This window comes from Manis javanica, chromosome 1 (genome assembly GCF_040802235.1).
Source record: "Manis javanica isolate MJ-LG chromosome 1, MJ_LKY, whole genome shotgun sequence".
Taxonomy (NCBI): Eukaryota; Metazoa; Chordata; class Mammalia; order Pholidota; family Manidae; genus Manis; species Manis javanica.
This window is the reverse complement of record NC_133156.1, coordinates 100893034-100917742: the sequence shown is the minus strand read 5'-3', so window position 1 is coordinate 100917742 and position 24709 is coordinate 100893034. Positions and strand designations below refer to the sequence as shown.

Genomic DNA, 24709 nt, shown 5'->3' with positions numbered 1-24709 from the left:
TGAATATGGAGGAGAGGGAAGGATGGGGTAAGGAGCATGCCCAGGTGTCAGGCTTGGGCTGTGATACAGGAGTGGAAATAAGATACAGAGAAAAGATACAGGAAAAGATAAGTCTGATTTGGGATATATTCACTTCACAGTGACTGAGGGACAGAGAAGTGGAGTCCTTGGTAGGAAATGAGAAATGTGAGTCTGAACCCCAGGAAAGTGGCAGAGGACACAGATAAAGGTTTGATAATACCTAGAACAATTAGGGAGGGTAGCTGAAACCTCAAGAGTAAATTTCATTCCTCAGAGTTGTTGATTGTAAAAGAGTTGTAAGAAAAGAATGCTACGAAACATCAAACTTAACTGTTGGGCAGCAGAAGAGAACTGCCAAAGGTGACAGAGAATCAAGAGGATCTGAGGGCAGTGAGATAGAAAACCTACGAAGATGCGGCAAACGGCTAGATTTCACAGAGGTAAGTGAGGTAACAGATAGAGGGCGACGGATCCTGACCACCAAGAGGCCATTGGTGACCTGCGGTCAGAACACTTGAGAGGAATGAGCAGGGAACCCGGGGCTCAGGGGACTGTTAAACGAGCTGAGGAGGAGGGAACAGAGGCTCGGGAAAGGAAGGCTTGAAGGCACAGGGCAGTAGACTGAGAAACAGCCAAACAGGGACAATTACTTGAGTTCCAAGGAGTCTTGAGTTTATAGGTTTGACTGAGGAGAAGTAGCACGGGGAGAGGGAACATGAAGATACTGGAAAGGGAGGAGTCAGCTGACAGAGCAAGTCCCAGGGACAGTGGAAGGGTCAGGTCACCACTCCCCTCCTTCCCGGGTCCCTCAACACGCTACTAGTCCTCCCCCAGCTGGTCAGGCATATTCACATCTCTGTGCTCATGCTGTGAGTAGCAGCTAGAAATGACTTCATCTGCTTTTCCTACCTAAACCCTTATACTCACCCTACTGATCCAGTACAAATTTATCCTTCCCTGATTTCCTCTGCAGTCCCCAGTCCTACCGCAGCAGAGATGTACCTTGTTTATCATAGCCCTTATTTGTACTGAAAGTACTGTTTGCTTGTCAGTTTACCCTGATAGAATGTGAGGTCCTGAGGGCAGGGACCTTATCATAATGATCTTCGTATCATAACTGCTTTGCACATTGCAATTCTCAGGAGCTGGGAACTGCTGGTGAATATTCACTTTGGAGGTTGCTTTAATCCTGGCAAAAACTGTTAGATATGTATGAGGATATTCATTTTACAGCTGAAATTCAGACTCTAAGCAACTTGCTCAAGGTCATGCTATTAAAAGTGATAATGAAGTCATAGCAAATACTTATATCATGCTACTCCATGCGAGGCACTGCTTTAGCTCCCAATGAAGAAAGATACAAAATTGAATCTACATGGCCTTATAGTTTCATGTACCCCAGCCTCAACCACCCCCACAACTCTCTCTAATCAATACTTTTATGCCTTTGTAATATCTCCTTAACACAATCCCCACACATTCTACCAACACATTTTTCTTCTTCAGTTTGAGTAGCCAATTTCCTACCATTCCATTCTCAGCACATATTTACTGAGCTTAGCTCAAATGTTACCTCATTTCTCTATCTTATTGGCTATGCCCAATTTTTTACAAAGACTCAGTTTCTTTTAAGAGGAATTGTTTTGTGAAAACGCACTTTCTGCTCCATTCCTAGAGTTTCTGTCCAGTCAAGAGACTCACTGTCTCAGGCTTAGATTGCTGCAATCGCCCCCAGGTCTCTCTGCCTGCCTCCAAGCTCAAACTCTTCCAAACATCCGTCAAGTCAGCCATCTTTCTAAAACATGGCTTACGCGATCTCAACTTCTGGTCAAAATTTAACTATTAACAGAGGAAAATGTGTGGTGTTTGATTACTATTTCCTAATATAACCTGTTTCATGAGCTAATACATACATAAATGGAGAAAAATTAAATACCAAGACTGACAGGCAATCAATTTCTAAAATCTTGGAGGAAATTCTGCTAAATACAAAACCATTGAACTAAACTGAGAAATTCTATAAAAGATTACATCTTTCTGTCACTTAAAACTGAACAAACTTAAAGCCTTAGAGAAGGCAAAGATGTATTATTTGTGTCCCACTTCCTGTTCCCTGTCAGACATTCAGGTATGCACTTGAGAAAATCTGGCATCTCTCACTGAATTGTGTGGGTATGGCTTTTTGAAGTAACACATTACAGTACCCCTTGTGTCCTCATAAGTGCTTTCCTTTTTATATCCTTTTGGGACTGTCACTCCCAGACTAAAACAAGGTGAGAGTATAGGAAAATGACTTCCACGATCACACCTCCCACTTAGTGTGGCAGGGACCTTGGTTGTCCTCGCGTATCCATTCTGATGTTTTTCTGTGAGAGTTTAGCTAGATGAAGGCTTCCAAGAATGAAGATTACCTATTCCAGCATACCCTTCACCTAGATGTCCCCAGGAACTAAGTTCTGGCCAAAAGCATTCAAGTAGAAGACGCACTTTAAGAGACAGCTGGTGCATTCTCTCTGCCCCCTTTCTTCACCCCTTTTTCCATTCTGCTGCCCTGCATTCTAATGGTTGCTTTGGATCCCAAGAATGAGTACTATACCCTGGGGATGGTGAAGCAGAAAGCTGGGCCGTCATGGATACTGTAGAGCAGAACTTGCATACCAGCATTGGACTGCATGTCTTTGGACTCCTATGTGAGAGAGAAATAAATGTCTATCTTTTGTAAGCAGCTGTAATTTTATTCTCTATTTCATACACTGAACCTAATCCTAGTTAATACATAGTATCTACTGGGAATTAGGTTTTTCATGCACCATATGTTCAGAGTACTGAGGAATCCGAGAATTGAGAGAGAAGGGTATTCTAGAAAACTGGGCTAGAAAGTCTACCTTGCTGACTTCACTCATGCTGTGACTCTGAGAAGGGGAATCCATGTACTCAGTAAGGTAGTAAGAGGGACGAAGGAACATCACCCAGTCTATTGGCCCACACCCGATCTGGATCTCTCTCTTCTTGCTTCAGGAAAACTGTAAAATAAAATAATCACTGGAATCTGTTTGTGTAAAGTTTTAAACCAGGCAAAACAGATGGTGACAGCCAGCAGTCAGGAAAGTAGTTGCCTTTGGGGGTGGTAACTGGGAAGGAGCCCAAAAAGGATTTCTCTGATAGCAGTACTGCTCTCTCTCTTGAATTTGGTGGTGATTACATGGGAGTGCCCATTCTAAGAAAATTTATGTAGCAGTCCATTCGTAATTTATTTTACATATGTAAGTAAGTCATTAATCAACAAAACATTTTCAAAAATATATATAAAAGAAAGAAAATTACTGAAGAATGAGAAAAAGGGAGCTCCTTGTTGAAACAGACATCTAAAAACTCAGGATAATCATGTGAATATTTAATAAAGCTATTGACATCATTAAAGTACAGTTTAAGGATACATGTACCTTATGAAACAAGAGCTATAGAAAACTAAGTAGTAAACAGGCTACAATGAAAAAGAAGATGCTTGAGATAAAATAATAGTAATAATAATAAATGTAATAGCAAAAATGAAATATGCATTGCAGAATTGACATTGCTAAAGTACACAATTGACATTGCTAAAAATGGAATGACAGAAAAACAAGTTTGTATTTTTTTGTTTGTTTCGAGAAAGCAAACTAGTTAGAAAAAGATCAACCTAATCCCTCACCTTAGGCCATTTGCCAAAATTCCTTTAAAAATGTGTAAGATGGACAGATAAAAATTAATGATAAATATAAATATTGGAGCCTGGGGTCCAATCTCAAAATTAGTCATGTACCTGAAAATGAATCCAGAATAACCATGCAAAACAGACAAGTATCTATCTGAACAAAACTTTTCTGAATTGAAAGTCTCATTCTGTTAAAAATAATGATAGACAAAAGGCTAAAATTCCTAACACATAAAGTTCCCTTATACAAATATATCTAAGATACCAACATTCTATGCTAATTCTGTCCAAGTAAACTTTCTGTGATGATAGAAATGTTCTAAATCTGCACTGTCCAAAATGGTAGCCACAAGCCACAAGAACTCTTGAAACATGACTAGTCCCAAAGTTGAAATGATATTTGGGGTATATTTGGCTAGATAAATTTTATTTTTAAGATTTTTAAAATTAAAACTTTATCACTAAATTTCATTTTACCTATTTCTTTTTACTTGTTTAATGTGGCTACTAGAGAATTAAAAATTACATATATTACTTGTATTGGGTCTCTATTGGACAGTGTTGTTTTATTATAATGGTTAAGAAAACAAAGACAAAATTCACAAAAGAAATACAAATGGCTAATAAACTATGAAAAAATTATCCTATGTCACTTATAATCTAAGAAACAGATTAAAACAAGACACAGTGTTTTCCATGAAATTGACAGTTAAAAAGAAAAATTCATTGTTAGCAAAGGTTCCATAAAATCTGTACTCTCATATACTGTTCGTGGGAGTATAAACTGATTCAACCTTTCTGGAAATCCATTTGGCAATAAAATCAAGGACCTTAAGAACACAATTTTTGACCTAGCATCTCTATTTCTAAGAAGTCAGCCTAAAGAAATAACTTTTTGAAATGCAATTAAAGTTTTATGTACAAGGCTCTTCATCACAGTGCTATTTCTAATAGTGAAAGACTGGAAACAAGCTAAATAACCAATAGTGAGAAATTGTTAAATATATTATGGTACTTCTACTTTCTGAATATTCCATCACCTTAAATACTTTTTTCTAATAATACCTAGTAATGAGGAAAATGTTCACAAAGAGTGAAAAAAGCAGAGCTTATTTTACAGTATAATCAAAGAATATTATGTTTATACATATTATACATTTATAAATACTTCATAAAGTTAAGACCATAATTTTATATTTTATAATACACTTCACTAAGTTAGGATCAAAGTTAGGTAACGCAAAAAAGATTATAAGTCGTTATCTATGGGTAGTGGAATTATTTTACTTTCATCTTTATACTTTCCTGGTTTTTCTCCCAACTATTCATAAGTATCTACTACTTTTAAAATTAGAAAAGAACAATCACTTTTGTTAAGGAATCTAATTTCACATCAATCCCCACCCTCTCTTTTAAGTTTAAAGGTCCTCTATAAAACAAATCCCTTTTTCTTTCCAAATTTATTTCCCACTGCCCCGTTTGGTCATGTTGCAGCTCCCTCCATGCAAGCTCTATCCTCACCCTCTTTTCCCTAACACAGTCTGACTACCCACTGAGCACTAGGCAGCGTTTGAATGTTCATAAACACTCTCATTCATCCTAACAATCCTGAAAGGTAGGAATTATCATCCTCACTTTAGAGAGTGAGGGGAGAGGCAATGGTGTCTTTGCCACTAAACTACAATTTACACCCACCCTTCCTACCTTCTGTACAAATGTTTTGTCCTCAGCTTTGCAAGCATTTACTTGCCAAAGGATCTGGAGCAAGCTACCTCAATTTTATAAGGCTGTTTTCTCATATAGAAAATGGGGAAAACAATAGTACAATCGGGCCACCACAGAGCTGTTGTGAGATGAAGGAAACAATCCACACAGTCTGTTTAGCACAGTGCTTGATATGTTGTTATATCCTTATCAGCCCTCCTCACTCCCCAACTTCTACGACCCATGACTCTCTCAGCCTTCTCTACGTTCCTTGTCTTATAACGGTACTTGGTGTTTTGCCTGTATTAGCTTTGAATCCTCAACTACACTTCAAGCTCCCAAACAGAAACAGAACCTTCTTCCTCCCCACCGCCCACTTCAATCACCATGTAATGTTCTCACATTCTAGACTTAATAAATATCCAGTTGTATAAAAAGATATTTAATTGTTCGAATAGTCAGAAGTCTTGTTTCTCATACCAAGTCCTGGGAAAACTTTTCTATAAAATTTCATGCAGGGTGAGCAGCCAGCCATGTGGATTTGATGGGGGTCTCCCAGATATGCTCTTTCAGGCCAGCCAAAGGCTGAGGAGAGGCCTGCCCACTTGACTTAAGCAAACCTGAACTGCCTGCATGTTGCCTTGGGCTAGATAAATACAGGGCACTAATTAGCACAGCTCCCAAGGAAAACCAGTTTTTTAGCTAATTGCTCTACTCTCCTTCCCATCCTGACCCCAAACATCACATGCTAGGTGTCAGTGACATACAGCATCTCAACGAAGAAACACACATAAGTCATTTCTTCAGAAAAGCCAGAGCTGTCGCAGGGTCAGTACACACTCATCTCATCTCCAACAATGGGTTTGGCCACAGGACCCATTAATGCAGATACAATCCAAGATCAGAGTGAGTCTGCCTTGCTGCAAGTTTTTTCACCACCCAAGAAAGAAAAATCAGCTTTTACTAAGGTAGTATGATAAGAGGTATTTCATGAAATGAAAAGGAGTCAGTTTAGGGATAATGAAGAAGTTAATCACCCAGAATATTTCATCCTCAGATTCAATAAATATATTCCAAGCATCTGCTTTGCGCCAGGCATAGTGCCAGATGCTGAGCACACAGAGGCTTTATTGTGACCAAACTCCTACTTGTCCATCCATCCCCTGTCCTCGGCATCCCCACCCATCATCACTCCCCACGGAGACTCAGAACCCCACATTCATCCACAGGCCTGCCTCCCTTGACAGCGTGGTGAAGAGAGATGTGGACACAGTAGGAGATCAACAAATATTTGCTGAAGGAACAAACTGGAAAGGAATCCAAGCCTTCAGTTTCCCCAAGCCTTAAGCACATGATTCACAGAGTGAGAAACATTCACTGGCCCATGGGAGGCAGGACACTCCAAAGTTGCTCACATCACCTGGAAGTGGGGAAGAAGAAATTCCCTATTGGAGCCACACACAGATGCACCAGGGGGCAGAGTGAGCAGCACATCTGGATGACCGAGTGCCGGGGCCTTTTCAAAAGAGTCCTCCTGGAGCTGTTTGAGACCTCCCAGTAGAACAACACATTTTCTGTGCTTCTTGGCACATTCATGTTTCCAATCAAAGTGCTGTCTTTCTTTCTCAAGATGCTATATCGCACTGAAATCCAGCATGTGATGTTGGGGTCAGGATAAGGAGAGGAAAGCAGTTAGCTAGAGAGTCGGTATTCTTTGGGAAATGCTGGTAATTCATTCTCCCCCTTTGGTTGGGGAGGCAGAGGAACAGTGTGTCAGAATTCCACCATCTGAGTCGCCTTCCACTCCACAACAGAATGGCCAGCCCCATGAAGCCTGCATAATTCAGTAATGGGAGGCATTCTTAGTTTATGTACCAAGAAGAATGTGTAACATTTAGGAGACAGTAAACCCCAGACCCACACTGTTCTATTAGACTTGTCCTTAGTTTAAGCAGTAGGCACCATGCAGGCACGGTGAGCTTAGCGGTATCAGAAAATAATTCAGAAATGTAAACTGAAGGCATTCTGCTACAAATGGTATTTATTACTTCAAAAGAGAAAACTGTTTTTCCTTTTATGGTATCTAAAATACCCATTTTTAAAAAATGTTTCCCAGCACTTTTACAAATTACTTCAGAGCTGGGAAATGCTCCTTGCTCGGAAGAAGCTCTAAGGGTTGGTCCTGAGTCCTGATGGAAGTATTATTTGAGCAAATACATTCTTGTCAGTAAGGCCTGGTGATTTTACCATTAATCTCAAATGTAAACCCCAGTTAGAGTTGTTGCTTACAAAAGGCAATTACTATTTAACTCCTATGTTCACAGCACATCGTGTAAATACCTCCAATAACTAGGAATACAGCACTAGCTAGCAACCTTATCTTATGTTGGAAATTCCAATCGCAGGCTGTGGTGACCCAAACCACTGACCCCTTGATTTCCACCTCCAGCTCACCTCCCAACACCGACAGCCCCAGAAAACACCTGCCAGTTTGGGCCTAAAGCTGAACCGGCAGCAGTTTGAGAGGGTACAAAGGGCCGGCAGGAAATTGCGCCTGGCGGCTGGCATGGGGAGCACGCGCTCCCTTCCCACTTTGAAGAGACACTGTCTGGACAGGAGTTGAATTAGAAAAATCATGTATACCTACTGAATTAGGGTTGCCAGATTTAGCCACACAAACAATATGGTACAAGCTTATAGTAAAAATTATCCCTTATTTATCTCAAATTGAATTTGTGCATCCTGTATTTTATGTGACGACTGAACAGACACCCTAGACTTGAAAGAAACAGGGAGAGTAGAAGGTCCCTCGAAATCCCAAAGAGAGAGGTTCTTTTCTAGGGTATCCTCAAGCAGCCAAAGCAGTGGAGGGTCTTCACCTGGGGGCGACGGCTGGTCCATCCCCGAGCCCGGAGGAGACAGGGAGAAGGCGGAAGGGACCAGATTCCCGCCGCTCGTCTTCCTACAGGCCCCCGGCTCCGGCCTTCCTCCTCCCTCGGCCTCTTCCCCTCTTCCCTGCTCCCCACTCCCCCAGATCGGAAGCACAGGGAGCCCCTTTCACCGTCGTTTTCCCTCGCCTGGGCGTGGACCCGACTGAAGCGCCAGCCCTCAGGCGTGCGCGGGGCGAGCTTCCCGGGGCGCAGCGCCCCCGCCCCGCGCGCCCTGCGGCCTGTCCGGGGCCTGCTCCCCGGCGGGGCCCGGCCGGGCGGGAGGAAGGGGCCCCCGCCCGCCATCCGCGCGGCCTCGGGCCGCGGCTGCTGGTGAAGCTGCTCACGTGAGGGCTTCAAATAAAACCAGCCTCGGAGGCGGCGGCCGGGCTCCGCGGGGCACCGGCACGCGCGCCCCGCCCTCCGGGCTCCCGGCGTCGCCCCCGCCACTGCCCTCGGCGAGCACGGTGCCCGCCCACCTGCCGCCCACCGAGCCGCTCTCCTCCCGCAGCAGGACCATCCGTCTCGGGTTTTATTTCCTCCCGAGACACCCGAGGAAGCCTCAGGTGGGTTTCCATGTCAACCTTCACTGAAATCCAAACATTTGACTTTCTCAAAGGCAATTTAACCTCTGCCACCATATCCTTAGAGTGGCAGAGGATTTTTTTTTTCAAAGCTTAAAAAAAAAGAAAGACTAGCGCTTTCAAAAGATTCACGCTTCCGGGGGTTTCTTTTCAGAGTGATAACACATCTTGAAATAGGATATTTATAATTTGTTTGGTTTCCCGTTTATCCTCTCAAAGCTAAACAGTAATGGCTGAGAGCTATGAAAACACTTAGGTAAGGAGAGGGGCCGGAGCAGAGATAAAAAGGATAATTGGAAACAGAGAAGCAGCCTGCACGTTGCACCCTCTTGAGCGCTCTACGGGCCAGAGAGCTCATGGCAGCCTGTAGCATCCTTTCCTTCTGGGCGCTCCTCAGACCCCCTCCTCCAAGGCTCACTTATGGAAGCTCAGCTGCAATTTTCTACAGATACGCGGCCCGGTCCCAGGTCACCTTCCCCAAGAAGAGACCTCCTGGGATGGGAGGTTGGGAGAACACATGGTGAGCACAGCTTCCAGGCTTTGGATCAGGCCACCTGAAATGGGAAGATAACCTGTTGAGATGCAGGATTTACCAAGGCCAGGGTGCACTGTGAGGAGGGGGAGGGCGGGAGAGGGGCGGCCCCTCATGTCCTGCCTTCAAGATGATGAAATTGGGAAGTAATATATGGGTCTAGGGAGACCACACGTGGAATACTGTGTTCCTCATGGCCTCACAAGGAAGATGCACATCCCGAGTTGGCTGCCATTCAGAGAAGAGCAATTAGGATGATTAAGAGGCCAGAGGGAGTGACTTAGGGGGAGAGATTAAAAGAATTAAACATGTATACCTTGGCTAAGCTCAAAGCAGAAGGAATGTGGAAACTCTATAAGCATCCTCAGAACATAAACACAAGAACATGGAATTGTTTCACATGGTCCCTGAGGGATGTAACTGGAAGTAATAGGATGGAAGAAAAGAAAACTCAACTACCTGTTGGAGAAAGCTTCTGAACTGTCCCAGATCAACTTGGACGCTCAAGAAGTGTCAGAGTCCCACCTGATGTTCTTTAAAACAAAGTCCGCAAAGAGAGATAAACATGATAGAAGAGAAATCAGTAAATGTAACAGAGACTGGTTCACCAGGGATGCTATGAAAGGAACAAAACGAAACAAAGCAAAAAAAATTCAGGACAATTTCATTAAGTGAATTTCTAAAACCCCTCAAGTCTCCCTGCTAAGTAAAGTTTATCAAGTTGTAGCTCTGCATTCAAAGACCTCTCCACCTGACCTGAGCTCACCTTCCTGGAATTGTCCTCACCAGTCCTCAGCATGAGCATGTCTCTTGAATGTTCCTGGTATTTTCCTTCTTTGTGAAATCCTCCAGTCTGGAATTCTTCCCCTGATTCCCACTGCCCAACTATTCAAATCATTATTACATCCTTCTTCCACTGACTACCCACATCCACCTGCAGCCCTCCCTGCTAAAACTAGTTTTGGTACCTATCACACACTCCTTGCTCTGTCAACTCATGTTTTCTTATCCTGTTAGAGAGATTGTGAGTCTCTTAGAGACTCTCTTCCACTTTGCCACCAGCTTTTTGATCCTTCTTTGCCACTTCCTCCAACCACAGTGAATCAGAAGTCACATAATAATTGGATTTTCTCCTCCTGACTGCTCCTTCTCAGTGTTTCCTGTCCCCCATTCAGAGGGTAGAGCTCCCCAGAGTTCCTCAACCCCTCTTTTTCTCATTCTACATCCTCCTGGAAAACGGCTTCCAGTCCTGGGGCTGCAAGGACTCTCTCAATGCTGCTGATCCCCAAATCTCCGTCCAGCTCAGCTGTTCCTTCTGGGCACAGGCCCATTATGGGGCACCACAGACTGGATGGCCCATCTGCTCTTCAGCACTCCCCAGGGACAAATCTGAGCTCCTTGTCTCTTCCAAACCTGCTGCTACTACTGTTTCCTGTCAAAGAGAATCTCCCCAATATCCTCCCAGTCTCATGAACTAGAAATCTAAGTATTATTCTTGGCTCATTCCTGCTTCTCCATAATCAGTCCACCAAGTTCAGTTAATTCTGTGGCCTCTTTGTGTATGTCCAGGACTTCCCGCATCTTCCCTCTGCTTATTTGGTAACAGACCTTACTTACCTCCTTGACCACTGGCATGATCATGTCCCTGAGACAAAGTACCTCTCCCCTTGGATACAGAGATGTGTCCAGGTATAAACATGATCCCAGCCGGGCCAATGACAACTTTTCTGGGACACCACATTCTGAATCTATTCTTAATCAGAGAGACCAGGTTTCCTTCTTTCATCAGAAGCTGTAAAAGCATGATTTCAGAGCTGCCAACAGGCCATGTATTCTACCAGGACTGAAAGAGTGAACCTCCAACTTGGAGAGAGAAGCAGTGATGAGAATAAACATGGAAAGATGGTAGCATTCCATTCCTCCCATCCAGCCCTGGCAAGACCAGCAGCTCACTTGCCTTTCCATGGTTTGGTGACGAGAGCCAACAGTTCCCACTTTTCACAGGGCCTCTTTGAGGTTGTTTCTGTCTCTTTGAAAGAATTCTGATTAATATAATAAGTGAAACTTGTCATGTTCTCTGTTCATTCTGTACATACCACCATCAGTCTCATCTAGGCCACAGAAAGCCTAGTTGATTTCTCCAAACAACCTCACTCCCTTCTAGCCATTCTCCTAGTGCAGCCACCATGACTTATCTAGAACTTAAGCCTTATCAAGACATTGCTGACTGAAAAGTCCAAACTCCCTTCCAAGGTTCAGGAGGCTCTGCGCAGCCTCACTCCCACTGACTTCCCTCCTCTGCCTCTGGTGTCAGCTCTGTATGCAGTACACGCCAACATGCAGTGCTTTCTCACATCCAGGCCTTTGTGCACAGTATGCATTCTGCCTGCATTGCTGTCTCTCAACTAACTGCAACTCATCCTTAAAGACAGTATGTGATGATCACTTTGTCAGGGAGGCTCTTTCTGAACCCTAAACTGGATTAGGTAATCTGTATTTCCTTGACCACAACACTATTCATCACGGTTCTTGTAACAACTACTTATTAATGCCTTACTTTCCCCACTAGTCTGTAAGCCCCTGAGAGTAAGTCCATGTTGTAGCCTCCGTACAGTGCTGGACATAGTAAATTAATGATATCAGCTACCACCTAGTCACTCGCTGGTGGCTCTCAAAAGTGTATTTCTAGACTCTCTCCGTTGGATTCCAGATGTGTTTGTACAACTACATCCCAACCTTCTCCTCTTCCTGTGGTCCTTATCTTTCTAGGAGCACAGTCTAGAAGACTGGGAGTCACTATTTTTTTCTCCTACAATATCCATTCATTCAACAGCAGTCTATCAATTATCTTTTCTATTTTCTTTCTCTCCCTACTTTGCCTGATAGAAGTAGTAGCCTCGCAACCAGTACCCTTGGTTACCTGCCTCATTAACTTGAGCCCACTCTCCTCATGGCAGCCAGAGTTAGCTTTAAAAAATTGTGTTGCTCCTCTTCTTACAGTTTTTAAATGGGGTGCTCAAGATAGAGCCCCTCTCTTTACTTCTCTGGACAAAGCTGACATTTCCCATCTCATCTCCCGCCTTCCTGGACATGCATTGCCCTGATCAGCTCAGTGTTGTTCCTGATACTTGCCATTTTCTTTCTTGGCTCTGCACCTTTTCATATGTAGTGTCCTCTGCTTAGAGTGGGCTTTCTGCCTTGCCAACCTGGCCAGCATAAGGCAACTGAGATCTAGGAAGCTGGCCATAACTTTCCATAAAAGGTTGAGTAGTCTTCCTTTTTCTTCCCATAGAGACCAATCTATGCAAATAATAATGGCAATGATATTAATGTATCTTGCATATATTATATACTAATCTCTCTGCCACTAACCTTTAGTCTATAAGGATTGCTATCTCCAATTAAGAAATGAGGAATTGAGGTAGAGAGGTTAAATGACTTAGCCACATTTCCATGGTTAATATTCCCAGTGTCAGGATTCAAACCCAGGTCTCATGGCTCTAAGGACTGTGCTCGGGTTCATTACACCATGTTGCTTTGGGTACCTCTGTTATTGCACGTATGTGTTCTATTTTCTTTATCACCACACATTATTTGGTCATATTTCTGTCTGTCCTATGAGGGAGTAACTTAAGAGCAGGGCCCATAGCTTTCACATTTGAGTCCTAGAGCCTGCTATGTAGCAGACAGTCATAAATATTTGTTGAATGAATGAGTATATTAGTGAATGTAGGGTGAGAAGTGAGAATACTCCATGGCTAATTTATCTCGGGACATAGTCAGGTTTCCGCTTGGTTCCCATGTCAGTACACTTATGTTTGCTTTCCACTCTCAGGTGTGTGTAAAATAAGAAGAGATGAAGGCTAGGAAGCTGGATATCACAGGGAAAGAGTTCAGAGCAGTGGAGCATAGTGCATATGGGGCTCAGATTCCTAGGCCAACATGTACTGTGAAGATGATTCAGAGACAAAGTCTCCCTTGACGTTTCCTCGAAAGATGTCGGGTCAGGGCCAAAAGTCATCATCTGTTAGTAAGTTCACCACAGTCTGTTTTTCCTCCAGAGTTCAAATGCATTACGGTTTCTTCATTTGAACCCTGGTAACAGAGTTGACTTGCATCTTGGGGTCATATTGTATGAAAAAAATATCACATTTTTATACAGCAGGATGATACAAAGGGTGACAAGATGCTTTCCCTATGAGATTGACTACAGAAATTATAGGCAGGTGGAATCACCCACTATTGAAATTGTAAGTGTACTTACTATTTGTGTAGCTCCTTTTTTGTTTTGTATATAATGAATCATCTTCATTGAAAATACCACAATTAAATAAAATCAGATTGTTTCAAAAAGTTTCGGAATACACTGTTTCTATACCTGGGTAGTCAATCCCAATTTGATTTGCAGCAAAATCTTTCTTTTAATTTTACAAGGTCAGTTTAACAATCTGTCGTGGCATTTGCTGAGAATAAAAATGTCATCCTTGTCTTCTATTCTTAACTTTTAATTTCCTTTTTGAATCTGGCTTTCAGGGTTTTTCTTTCCCAAAAATTTCACCATTTTAACCATTTTAAAGTGTACAATTCAGTGGCTTTTAGTACATTCACAATATTGTATAACCATCACGACTATCTGATTCCAGAATATTTTCATCACTACCAAAAGAAACTGTGTATGTTTAAGGGTCACTCTCTAATCTACCCTCCCCCTGACCCTTGGCAATCACCAATCTTCTTTCTGTCTCTAAGAATTTGCAAATTCTTGGCATTTCACATAAATGGAATAATAAGATATGTGGGTTTTGTTTCTACCTTCCTCCACTTAGTGTAATATTTTCAAGTTTCATTCATAGTGCATGCATCAACACTTTATTCCTTTTTGTGAGTGAACAATATTCCATTGTATGGATATACTGCATTTTGTCTATCCATTCATTTGTTGATGGATGTTTGGGTTGTTTCCACCTTTGGGATATTATGAATAATGCTGTTATAGACTTTGTATGTACAAGTTTTTGTTTGAACATTTGTTTTTAATTCTTTTGGATATATACCTAGGAGTAGAATTGCTGGGTCATATGGTAATTTTGTTTAACTTTCTGAGGAACCACTAAATTGTTTTCCATAGCAGCTGCACCATTTTACATTCCTACCAGCAATCTTTGAAAGTTCCAATTTTTCCACACCCTCACCAGCACTTATTTTCATTTTTTAAAATTATTACTACAACCATCTTAGTAGATGTGAAGTGGTATCACACACATGTGTGTGTATTTATTTCCCTAATGACTAAGAGCATCTTTTCAAGTGCTTATTGACCATTTGTGTATCTTCTTTGAAGAAATGTCTATTCAAGTCCTTTGTCCTTTCTTTAACTGTGTTGTTTTTTTTGTTTAGTTGTAAGAGTTCTTTATATATTCTGGATACTAGACTCTTATTGGCTGTATGTTTGCAATTATTTTCTTCCATTCTGTAAGTTACTTTTTCACTTTCGTGATAGGGTCCTTTGATGCAGAAAAGATTTTCATTTTCAAAAAGTCCAATTTATTTAATTTTTCCTTTTGTTGCTTGTGTTTTCTTGTCATTCCTGAAATTTCATTGCCAAATATAAGGTCATTGAAGATTTACTGTATTTTTTTCCTAAAAGTTTTATCACTTTAACCTTTATGTTTAGGCCTTTGATCCATTTGGGGTTTATTTTTGTATATGACATGAAGTCAAGATCCAAGTATATTTTTCTGAACATGGGTATCTATCCAGTTGTCTCAACACCATTTGCTGAAGAGACTATTCTTTCCTCATTGAATGGGATTTCCACCCTTGTCAAAAATCAATTGACCATAGATATATGGGTTTATTGCTGGACTCCCATTTCTTTTGTTTTGATATGTATATCATCTATGCTGATGCCAGCACCACACTGTTTTGATTACTGTAGCTTTATGATAGGTTTTGAAATTGCAAAGTGTGAGTCCTTCAAGTTTGTTCTTCATTTTCAAAATTTATTTTGGCTATTTGGGTTTCCTTGCAATTCCGTATGAATTTTAGGATTTGTTTGCCCATTTCTGCAGAAAGGCTGTAGGAATTTTGATATGAATTGGACTGAATCTGTAATCCATTTGGGGAGTATTGCCATCTTAATATTAAAGCTTATAATTCATTAACATGAGAAGTCTATTTATTTAGGTCTTCTTCAATTCCTTTCAACAGTGTTTTGTAGTTTTCAGTGGACAAATCTTGTACCTTCTTGGTTAAATTTATTCCTAAATATTTTATACTTTTTGATAATATTATAGGTGAAATTTTCTTAATTTTATTTTTGAATTGCTCATTGCTATGGTATAGAAATGCATATGAATATTTTGGGCTTGGAAGAACACAGGAATTATATTGGCAGATGAAAGCAACCTTAGTTACTTGTATTTGAGCCCATCCACATCTGTTAATTTATGTGGAGAGAACTGATATAGTCAGAAAGAGTCTGAAATGTGTTTCTAATGATTGAATGCTGGGTAGGAGGTAGAAGGATTTAGAAACAGATCTTTTTTTTAATTTTTGGAAACAAACTTTTATAAGTATTACAGAAAAAGTATGTGAGAGTTTACATGAAGAAATGAAAAACTAGCATGCATAAAATAATTTGAAAGAGAAAATTCAGATAAAAGTAGAGATTATGAGGAGTAGGAATTGAGTCACAAAGGTATATATACCAACATGGGAATCTACAAGCCTGAGGGCAGAAGCAAAGTCAAAAATCATCTGGATGAAGAAGAGAATTCAGAAATGGAGGTGGTAATGTCACAGGAACAAATTTCAGATGGCCTGGTCAGACAGAGCATGTGAGAAATTTTTTACTTTTAAATGACATTTTCTTGATACAACTTATTAAACTGATGCAATAGCAATGAAATAGTTTAACCATGTAGGCATGTTAGAAGTATTATTCAGATAAACGCAGAACATTTGATAAAATTTTGTCCTTCCTTGCCTACAATTTCATTTCCTAAAAGTATGAGTAAACAACAGGAAGCTGTTATGGTAAACTTCATTTTGGCCAAGAAGAATTTGGTTGGCAATGGGGAAATAAATTATAAAAAGCCTCAAGAGAAGCTCACAAAGTCATCTGTGAAATCGTAATACTGAGCATGTTTTTCTTAGACTTTGGGAAATCAGATTTAAATTTATTTTTACCATTGATTTCTAGTTTTACTAGAAAGGGATCAATCAGTGTTATGTCAATTATTTGGCATTTGTTGAAATTTATGCTAGGGCCCAGCTCTGAATATTCTTTTTTCTTTTTTTCCAAAAAGAGGCTACCTTTGTCTTTTGTATACAGGATTTAAGTTATGTCCATTGGATTAAGTTTGTTAATTGTGTAGTTCAAATCTTCTCTATCCTACTTATTTTTACGCAGTTTGATCTTAGCCAATTTCTAAGTGATGGATTAATACCTTCCTAATTTCTTTTTGTACATTTGTCAGGTTTTGCTTATATGCAATGCTGTTAGGTATGTTTGTAGGTACAAGATTATTGTATTTTCCTAGAAAAGTATTCATAATATGAATTTTTAATGTTTTAATTGAGTACATTGTTTATAGTATTAAGTAAGCAGATTTTTACATACATCCTAAAGTGAGTAAATTGTTCATATAATTATAAAATAATTTGTATTATTTTTTAATATGTTATATGTATATTTTAATCTTAAAATCTATTTTTTCTGATATAATTCTTACTACACTAGTTTTCTTTTATTTAAATTTACCTGGTACAATTATTCTATTCCTTTGCTTTCAAACATTCCATGTACTTATGCTTTAAGTGGTTTCTTGAAAACATTAAATAGCTGGATTTTGTTTTTACAATACAATCTGAGAATCATTTTTCATAAATAAATATAATTCATTTGTATTTATTGGGATTAACAATATATTTGAACTTATTTTTACCATTTAATTTTGTGTCATCTCTTTAAAATGGTTCTTTCTTTTGTGATACTTCTTTTCCTACTTTCTTTTGGGTTGATCCAGAGTTTGTTTTGGTTTTTCCTTTTGAATTTTTTTCACTTTTCCCTTCAGTTGGTTTTGAAGTTATAATCCTTATATTATTCTTTTAGTAGTCACCTTTAAATTTTTATAATCAACTTTTATTGAGACTTGTCTTTTCTACTTCAATTTTTATTGGGATAGTCTAAAATCTGTAAATCAATTTTGGAAAAATTAACATCTAAAAGGAATGAGAAGTTCCTTAAAAATTAAATACTTAATAACATAATCTTGCATAATTACAAAATCTTGGTATTGACAGCTGTGGTCACAAGGAAGGATTTGTCCAGCAGCTGAGAATGCTCTCAGGGGACAGACTTCAGCTGATGGCCTCTTTAGAGATTGCCTCAGCTACAGAGCCACATGGCCCAAGGCCTTGCGGTTTTGGGGGAACCTGTATCCAGTGACTGATGGAGGAAGCTTACAAAGGCCTGGCCATCTCTGCCCACTAAGAGAACTCTGATGAGCAGTTTTAGCTCCAGAGCCTGAATTGAAACTTAACCTCTCCCTCCGCCCAATCCTGCTGCCTCCCCCACATTCCACGGGTGTTGATCATGAGGATACTCCCTAATAAACCTCCTGTGTGATGAACTCTGTCTCTTCCTGGAGAAGATGGTACCACGACTAGTCTGGGAACACAGATGATAAGATTGCGTTTTGAAGCTGGATCACTTGAAGTTGGTGATAAGTGGAGCACAAATAGATCCTGGCACAAAGTGGAGGTCCAATTGTTAAAACCTCCACTATCAGTGAATTAAAAGTTATACCAGTGGAAGTGAACATAAGAGCTGGAGAAAAGTATCAGGCTTTTGAGGTATATGAGAAAAATAGTAACTATAAAGCCAATGAAATTGAATGGCTATTGCTAAGCACCATGGACATTAGGAAAAAATAATAAAAGGCTGAGAGCAAATAATAGGCAATTGAAAGTGACCCATAAAAGCAAAGGGCCTATCATACAAAAAAAGCTCTCAGCTCCTGTGAGATTGCAGAGAAAGCTGAGGATCAAGACTTAATCAGCAGAATAGCCAAACTCCAAAGAAGACTGAGCTCCCAACTGTGACAGGTATGCTGTGCCAAGGCCCAGGTCCTGGTTGGGAAAGAATGCAACCAGAATTAGGTATTCTAAGCATCATTTCTTTTTACGTGGGCTAGGACATAATAGGTAAGGGAAGACAATGCAGGCAGAATTTATCTTCCATTTAGCAAGATATATATAAAGTGCCTGTTCTTGGGGATTGAATGGAGAAATAGGGTGGATTTCATTCAGTCAGCAAAGTGGTAAGCAAGCTTACAGACCAGGTAAGTTACACTGTCCCAGGCACTGCTAACCGTGGGAAATACAAAGGGAAATTAATCATGATAGAAAAAGGTTAAGAACAAAAGGAATTTCTTGATCCTGTTCTTTTCCAAGATAGTAATTACTCTCAAGCAGTGGGACATATGATTTAGGGCTGCTTGCCCTGCCTTTAGATGGGGTAGGTTATTGTCTGCTTACCATAAAATATGCTAGGAATCTTACCTCCTAATTTCCTGTTTTTTTAAATGGAATCTTAACCTTAAGATGGAATCTCTCCTGTTCTTACTACACTATTTATATCGGAATTTTTCATCATAGGCAGGAAAAATTAATCATGATGCTTGTTGTCCTTGCCCTACCTCAGAACCACATACTAAAAACACTGATCCAGGCAAGTAGGTTTAGTGGATGGGAGTCAGGACATGAGGGATCTGGAAATCACAAGAGAGGTTCAGGAACAAACCAGAACCCAAAGAATAGAGCACAGAATCGAAACCTGATGATTATCCTCAAATACATGAAAGCCTTTGGGCTAAAAAGAGAATATCTTGTATTTCACTCCAAACAGTAGAATCAGGACCAGTGTCACTGGGTGATAGACAGAATGCCACACAGACCTGCCCCATAGACTAGCATTACTCAGTGACCTCTTAGAAAGCATAATACAGGATTGTGAGGTTGTGTTTGATATTCTCTAGAGATGCTTTGGACTCTAACATTCTATTATTCCCTTGTATCAAAATCTGCTCTTGAATCTCTCATTCAGACTCAGGCATAAATGATGCATGATAAATTTTAGGCTCCTCCTTCCCCCAGTATCAGACTTGAAGAGAGTTAAAGATGTATTAATGGGTTAATTTGCTAGCAAATTGTGAGGCATTTTAGCCTCCATTTGGAGTGAGTAGCAGGGAGGGAGCCCTTTCCAGGGCCTTGAATTTGCATGGATAGTGTCTCTTTCCCCCATGAAGCTCAGATCACTTAGCTTGCCTGGCACAAAGGAAAATCCTGCAAGAATAATGTATTTGTTGTTAAATCCGCTCTTCCAGCAAAGGCTGTCATTGCTTCCCAGGGAACATCTTTACATTACAAAAGCATCAGCCTCCTTTTAAAATGAATGAACAAATGAACAAAGATGTCAGTGCTTTCATTTCCTTTAGTCAAAAGCCATGCTTACCGTAATAAAAGACAAACCAGGGTAACTGAGCACCCATGAGAGGGAGAGGAAGTACCTAGTAAAGCTTACATTATAACAGCTCCTTTGGCTGACAGCCTTGCCTGTCTGGATACAAAATTGGCATTTCAGAGCCATATAATTTATGTAAATGGTAGCCACCAAGATATTTTATCTTGGTCATGTGCATAATCTGAAAAGAAAAAACTGGAGATCCTCCTTGAGGACAACTTCCTGCTGGAGTTTCTGGATGATTTATCAAGACACTGCACATGAGGTCACCTCTTCAGGTGGCAGACACTTTAGATATAATTGTTCTTACCATTATCTGAGTACTGCCTGAGTCTGGCAGGCTGGCTGCCTCCTCCATAACCATGGCTGACAGCTGTCTACACAGTCCTGAAGCACCCATTGACTGGGAATAATTAGCCTGTCTTGAAGCAGCTCTTCCCACACTGAGACTCGCTGGCAAGGCTTTCCTTCCGAGACAGCCTGTGTGTGCTCCTGCCATGCTGTGTTGCTCTTCTCACAGATGTCTGGGGAGCCTGGCCAGAGGGTTTGCTTCAAAGCAAATGTTGTAGTTTTGGGGATGTGGGAGGTGTGAGGGGGTGGGGGTTCCTTATACTTAGCATATTTCCATGCAGGAATGAGAAAACAACAGATGAAATGCAAGTTGGTAAAGAAGTGGAATAAGTAAAAATGGACTGCAAACCATGACAGGGCCTGCTGGGTCACTTGGATTCCATTTCTTTGCTGTTGAGTCAACGCAGGGAGGCTCAGGCCCTCCTAGGCCATCAAAGGACCCACTTAGGGTCAGTTTCATTTTAGTTTCTCAGGGCCTCTTAACCTAAAAACAAGCTGGAAGACAAAAGGCCACCATCAAGCAAGGCCCCAGGCAGTACTCAAAGTGATGTCATCTGGCTGGTGCTAGAACCAAGGGACAGCTGTGGCCTGGGCCGGACACTCTTGGTGGGGCAGGTGCTTAGACACTGTCAGACAGGACGGGGACCTGTTGCCATCTGGGGAGGCCTCTCCCTGTGCACTAGGTGAAACCTCACCCCGTTTCGGGCAGGATTCTCGACTCCGACTGAGAAGGAATTTACAAGCAGGTCAGACAAGTGTAGGTAAGGAAGGAACTTATTATAGCAAGTGTGTTAAGCAGACAGCAGCAGCCATGCAGGCAGCAGAGACGGAGGAGGAACAGAGGGAGGAAAGGGAAGCTCACTGAGCTCCTGCTCAGCATAGGGCACATCCCTTGCCAACTCCTGAAGCCAGGGTGGCCTGGCCTCCAGTGTCTGCTTGAATCTGCGTGGGGTGGGACCTGAGCCCCTACCACCCCAGGATTTGGGTGACTGCAGAGCCCTGGATGGGGTGAGATTATGTTCTGAGAACTTCCCAAGGGGAAGGCAAAGAAAGGAGATTTTCGGGCAGGCTACTAAAGAGCATGATCGTGCAGCTGCGGTCCTTTGTGGGACACACAGGTGACAGGAACTTGTCTGAAGTAGGACAGAGAGAGAGAGAGAGAAGACTGTGCTTAAGTCTAGAAAATTGAATGAAATAGCAAAGTAACAAAGTCACTTACCACTGGGAAAAGGGGTCTCTTATTAATCTGTCCAGAGGCTTGGAAGAGCAAAAGGAAGCAGCGAGAAGGCTTTATTTAAGGCAAAGTACACACTCAAAGAAAGGGGAGTGTGGGCAACCTCAAAGAGGAGGCACACTTAAGGGCTTAGGATTCACGTCTTTTAAAGATTTCAAGAATGGGAAAAAAGCCCAGGGGATGCAGCCTGACCTGTGGTCTCATGATGTCTATCTCTGATGAGAGACATTATGTCACCATCCACACTCAGTCCTCTAGATATTCTGTAAGATAAACTTAACACAAAGAATTTCTTGATCTTCTTCTTCTCCAAAATAGTGGTTACCCTCAAGCAGTGGAAACCTATTGGTTAGGACTGCTCGCCCTGCCTTAAGGTAGGGTCAGTTGTTGGTTAATCACCATAAATATGTTAGGAATCCTACCTCCTAACTCCCTGGTTTTTAAAATGGAATCTTAGCCTTAAAATGAAGTCCCTCCTGTTCTTACTATACTGTTTGTATCGGCAGTTTTCATCATAAGGAAAGAAAAACTAACCAGGATACTTGTCCCGTGTCCCTGTTCTACCTCAGAGCCGCTGTGTGAGCCTGACAGTTGTTAGCAAAATGATCCTGGACATTTCTACTTGACAAATCGTTTCTTTTTATAGGAAATCTGGAAGTTTTGAGATTACTTTTGGCACTTCTGTATTTCTAGCAGGAGTTACCCAAACCAGTGATCTGCTTAGGAATCAAGCGATTCTGTTTATTGATACTTTACTTAGTTGTGAAACAACTCTGTTTCACACTATGGGAGGGCTTTCGGAGTGCAATATCCAGATAGTATCTGACAGCAAAAAAAAGGAGAGGGAAAAATAATTTGGGAGTTATCTGAGCCTGTCAGAAACTGATAAGATCCAAGAAACGTTAAGCCCTAATGATATACAAAGCAACTTATAAATTCATTTACTGACTCTAAAATGGTTTTTTTGAATAGGTTCTTTTTTTTTTTTACATAAGCATCTTGACTGTTAGCAGCTTGTTTTTAAATGACATTAGAGAACCCTCTTTTAATTGGTAAAAAAAACAGTCTCTTGCATCATGGATGAGTCATTACAAGACCCAGACATCAACTCAGCATCCAATTTCCTCTACAAACACTTAGGTAGGAAAGTGGGTCAGAAGAGCCCATCATCACAGTCATATTCTTTCTTGTATGTTTAATTCAACATTGTTTTGTACTTATAAGGAATTGTTACACTAATCATCTTTTTGCCAAATTGGCCATAATATAATCCACCTACCACTGACCAACTACAGAAGAGAAATTAAACAAACGTTTTGCTGTTGTTATCCTTTTTTTCCCTAGGGTTTGGCTTCTGAAGCCAGGAGGTCACTTGGATCATGTATACAACTTTGGTAATTGCATTCCTAGATTCTACAAAATGCCATGGCACTCACTAGAGTCCAAAATAGCTGTTGCGAGCAATGACAATTACTGCCCAGACATTTTCAAACACAGCAGGTTACTGGCTGAGGCCATGATGGAAACCCTAAAAAATATATAAATATTTTGAAAAGCTCTGTAAATCAAACTGATGCCCCAGACACAGAGTGGACTGTCTCGGAGCAGTTGAAGTCATTTGGAGGCTGTGAGACTTTGTGGAAGGGTGTTGGAAAGTTTTGAGCTTGTTAATATTAAGTCCAAATGTCATAAGTAAATGATTTTTAAGTTTTCTCTCTCTCCAGGAATGGAGATGGCAGTTCTGTCTGGTCATCCTCACGCTGTAAAGGCCTTTACTCTTTAAAGAAAGGATCACAGACCCTCAAATTACCCCACTGCTTCCATATGTTTGCTAATTCCAGCATCCAGTAGATGCTATTGAATAATGACGGACAATTGTTTATGGAAGGGACACTGAAGCCCTCATCCCATGCTGATCTGAGAGGCCTTGAGGATCTCAGCTGGGTAGGAGAACAATAATAATGGCTGCCAAAGGGACTGAAGCCACAAGAAATCTTGCTTTTAAACATTCTGACAGTTTCTGCTGCCCGGGATCGGCCTGTAGAGGCCCAGTGTGGTGGCCTGGTGCTTTGTCTTTGGAGCTGATTTTACCATGGCTGATTTCTGAAGGGAAGCTTTCATGTCTTGTCGAGTCTAGAGCTAAGGTAAGAAATTGGACACTTATATGATCTCAGAGCAGGACAACCTGCCTGGAGGGTCAATCCCATCCTGGGATATGATTGCTTCAAACACCCCCAGATGGCTGGCTGGTTTCCACCACCCTTGAGGAAGTGGGAAATTAGAACTCCACACAGTTCACAGCCTTAATGAGCATCTCTCCTTCCTCCAAGAGGAAGAGTGGACCTTGGGTGAGACTAGGAGAGTCTCTCTTCCTAATAAGTTATGTTATGGACTAAATGTTTGAGTCCCAATAAAATTCCTATGTTGAAGCTCTAACCTTCCAATGTCGGTATATGGTAGTGGGGGGCATGGTGGTTGGGGAGGCCTTTAAATGGTAATTAGGTTTAGATGAGGTCATGAGGGCAGGGCCCTCCTGATGGGATTAGTGTCCTTGTAGGAAGAAGAAGAGATGCTAGAGAGTTCTCTCTCTCTGCCATGTGAGCACACAGCAAGGTGACCATCTATAAGCCAAGAAAAAAGCCCTCAGTAGGAGCCAAATCTGCCAACACCTTGATATTGGACTTCCCACCCTCCAGAACCATGAAAAATAAATGTTATTTACTCCCCTTCCCAAGTCTTTAGTATTTTGCTGTGGCAGCCCAAGCTGCCTAAGCACATTTACCAGTTTTAATAAATCCTTGAATTCAAGTAAGTCATTTCCTTTAAATGCTGAAGTATTTGAAAACCAAAGACCCACCTCTATTTCAATTCTTCAAAGAATGTTAGTGTCAGGAATACAGAAAACAAACAAACAAACAGACCTGGACCTTGTCCTTAAGGAACCGACAGTCTGGGAGGACAGGTAGGTATTAATAAAGGTGAGCTGAGTTATACATTTAAATTTGTAATTCAGTATAGTATTAATTTATTTACAGCATTTTGTTGTCTTTTTATTTTTCATGTTGCATATACCAATATGTATGCAATATTTTCTCCTCACCAATTTATCACTTGTGAAAGCAGATCACTACTAT

The 24709-nt window shown here is 41.0% G+C and overlaps 1 long non-coding RNA gene across 1 annotated transcript; it reads right to left on the bottom strand.

Moving 5' to 3' along the window:
• Window positions 1–1610: 1610 nt before the first annotated feature.
• Window positions 1611–3035, bottom strand: LOC140848723 (uncharacterized). The gene is made up of 3 exons (XR_012129860.1): window positions 2907–3035; window positions 2618–2707; window positions 1611–1860 (listed from the first exon to the last, which is right to left on the bottom strand). It is a non-coding gene; the product is annotated as an uncharacterized lncRNA (long non-coding RNA).
• Window positions 3036–24709: the final 21674 nt, after the last annotated feature.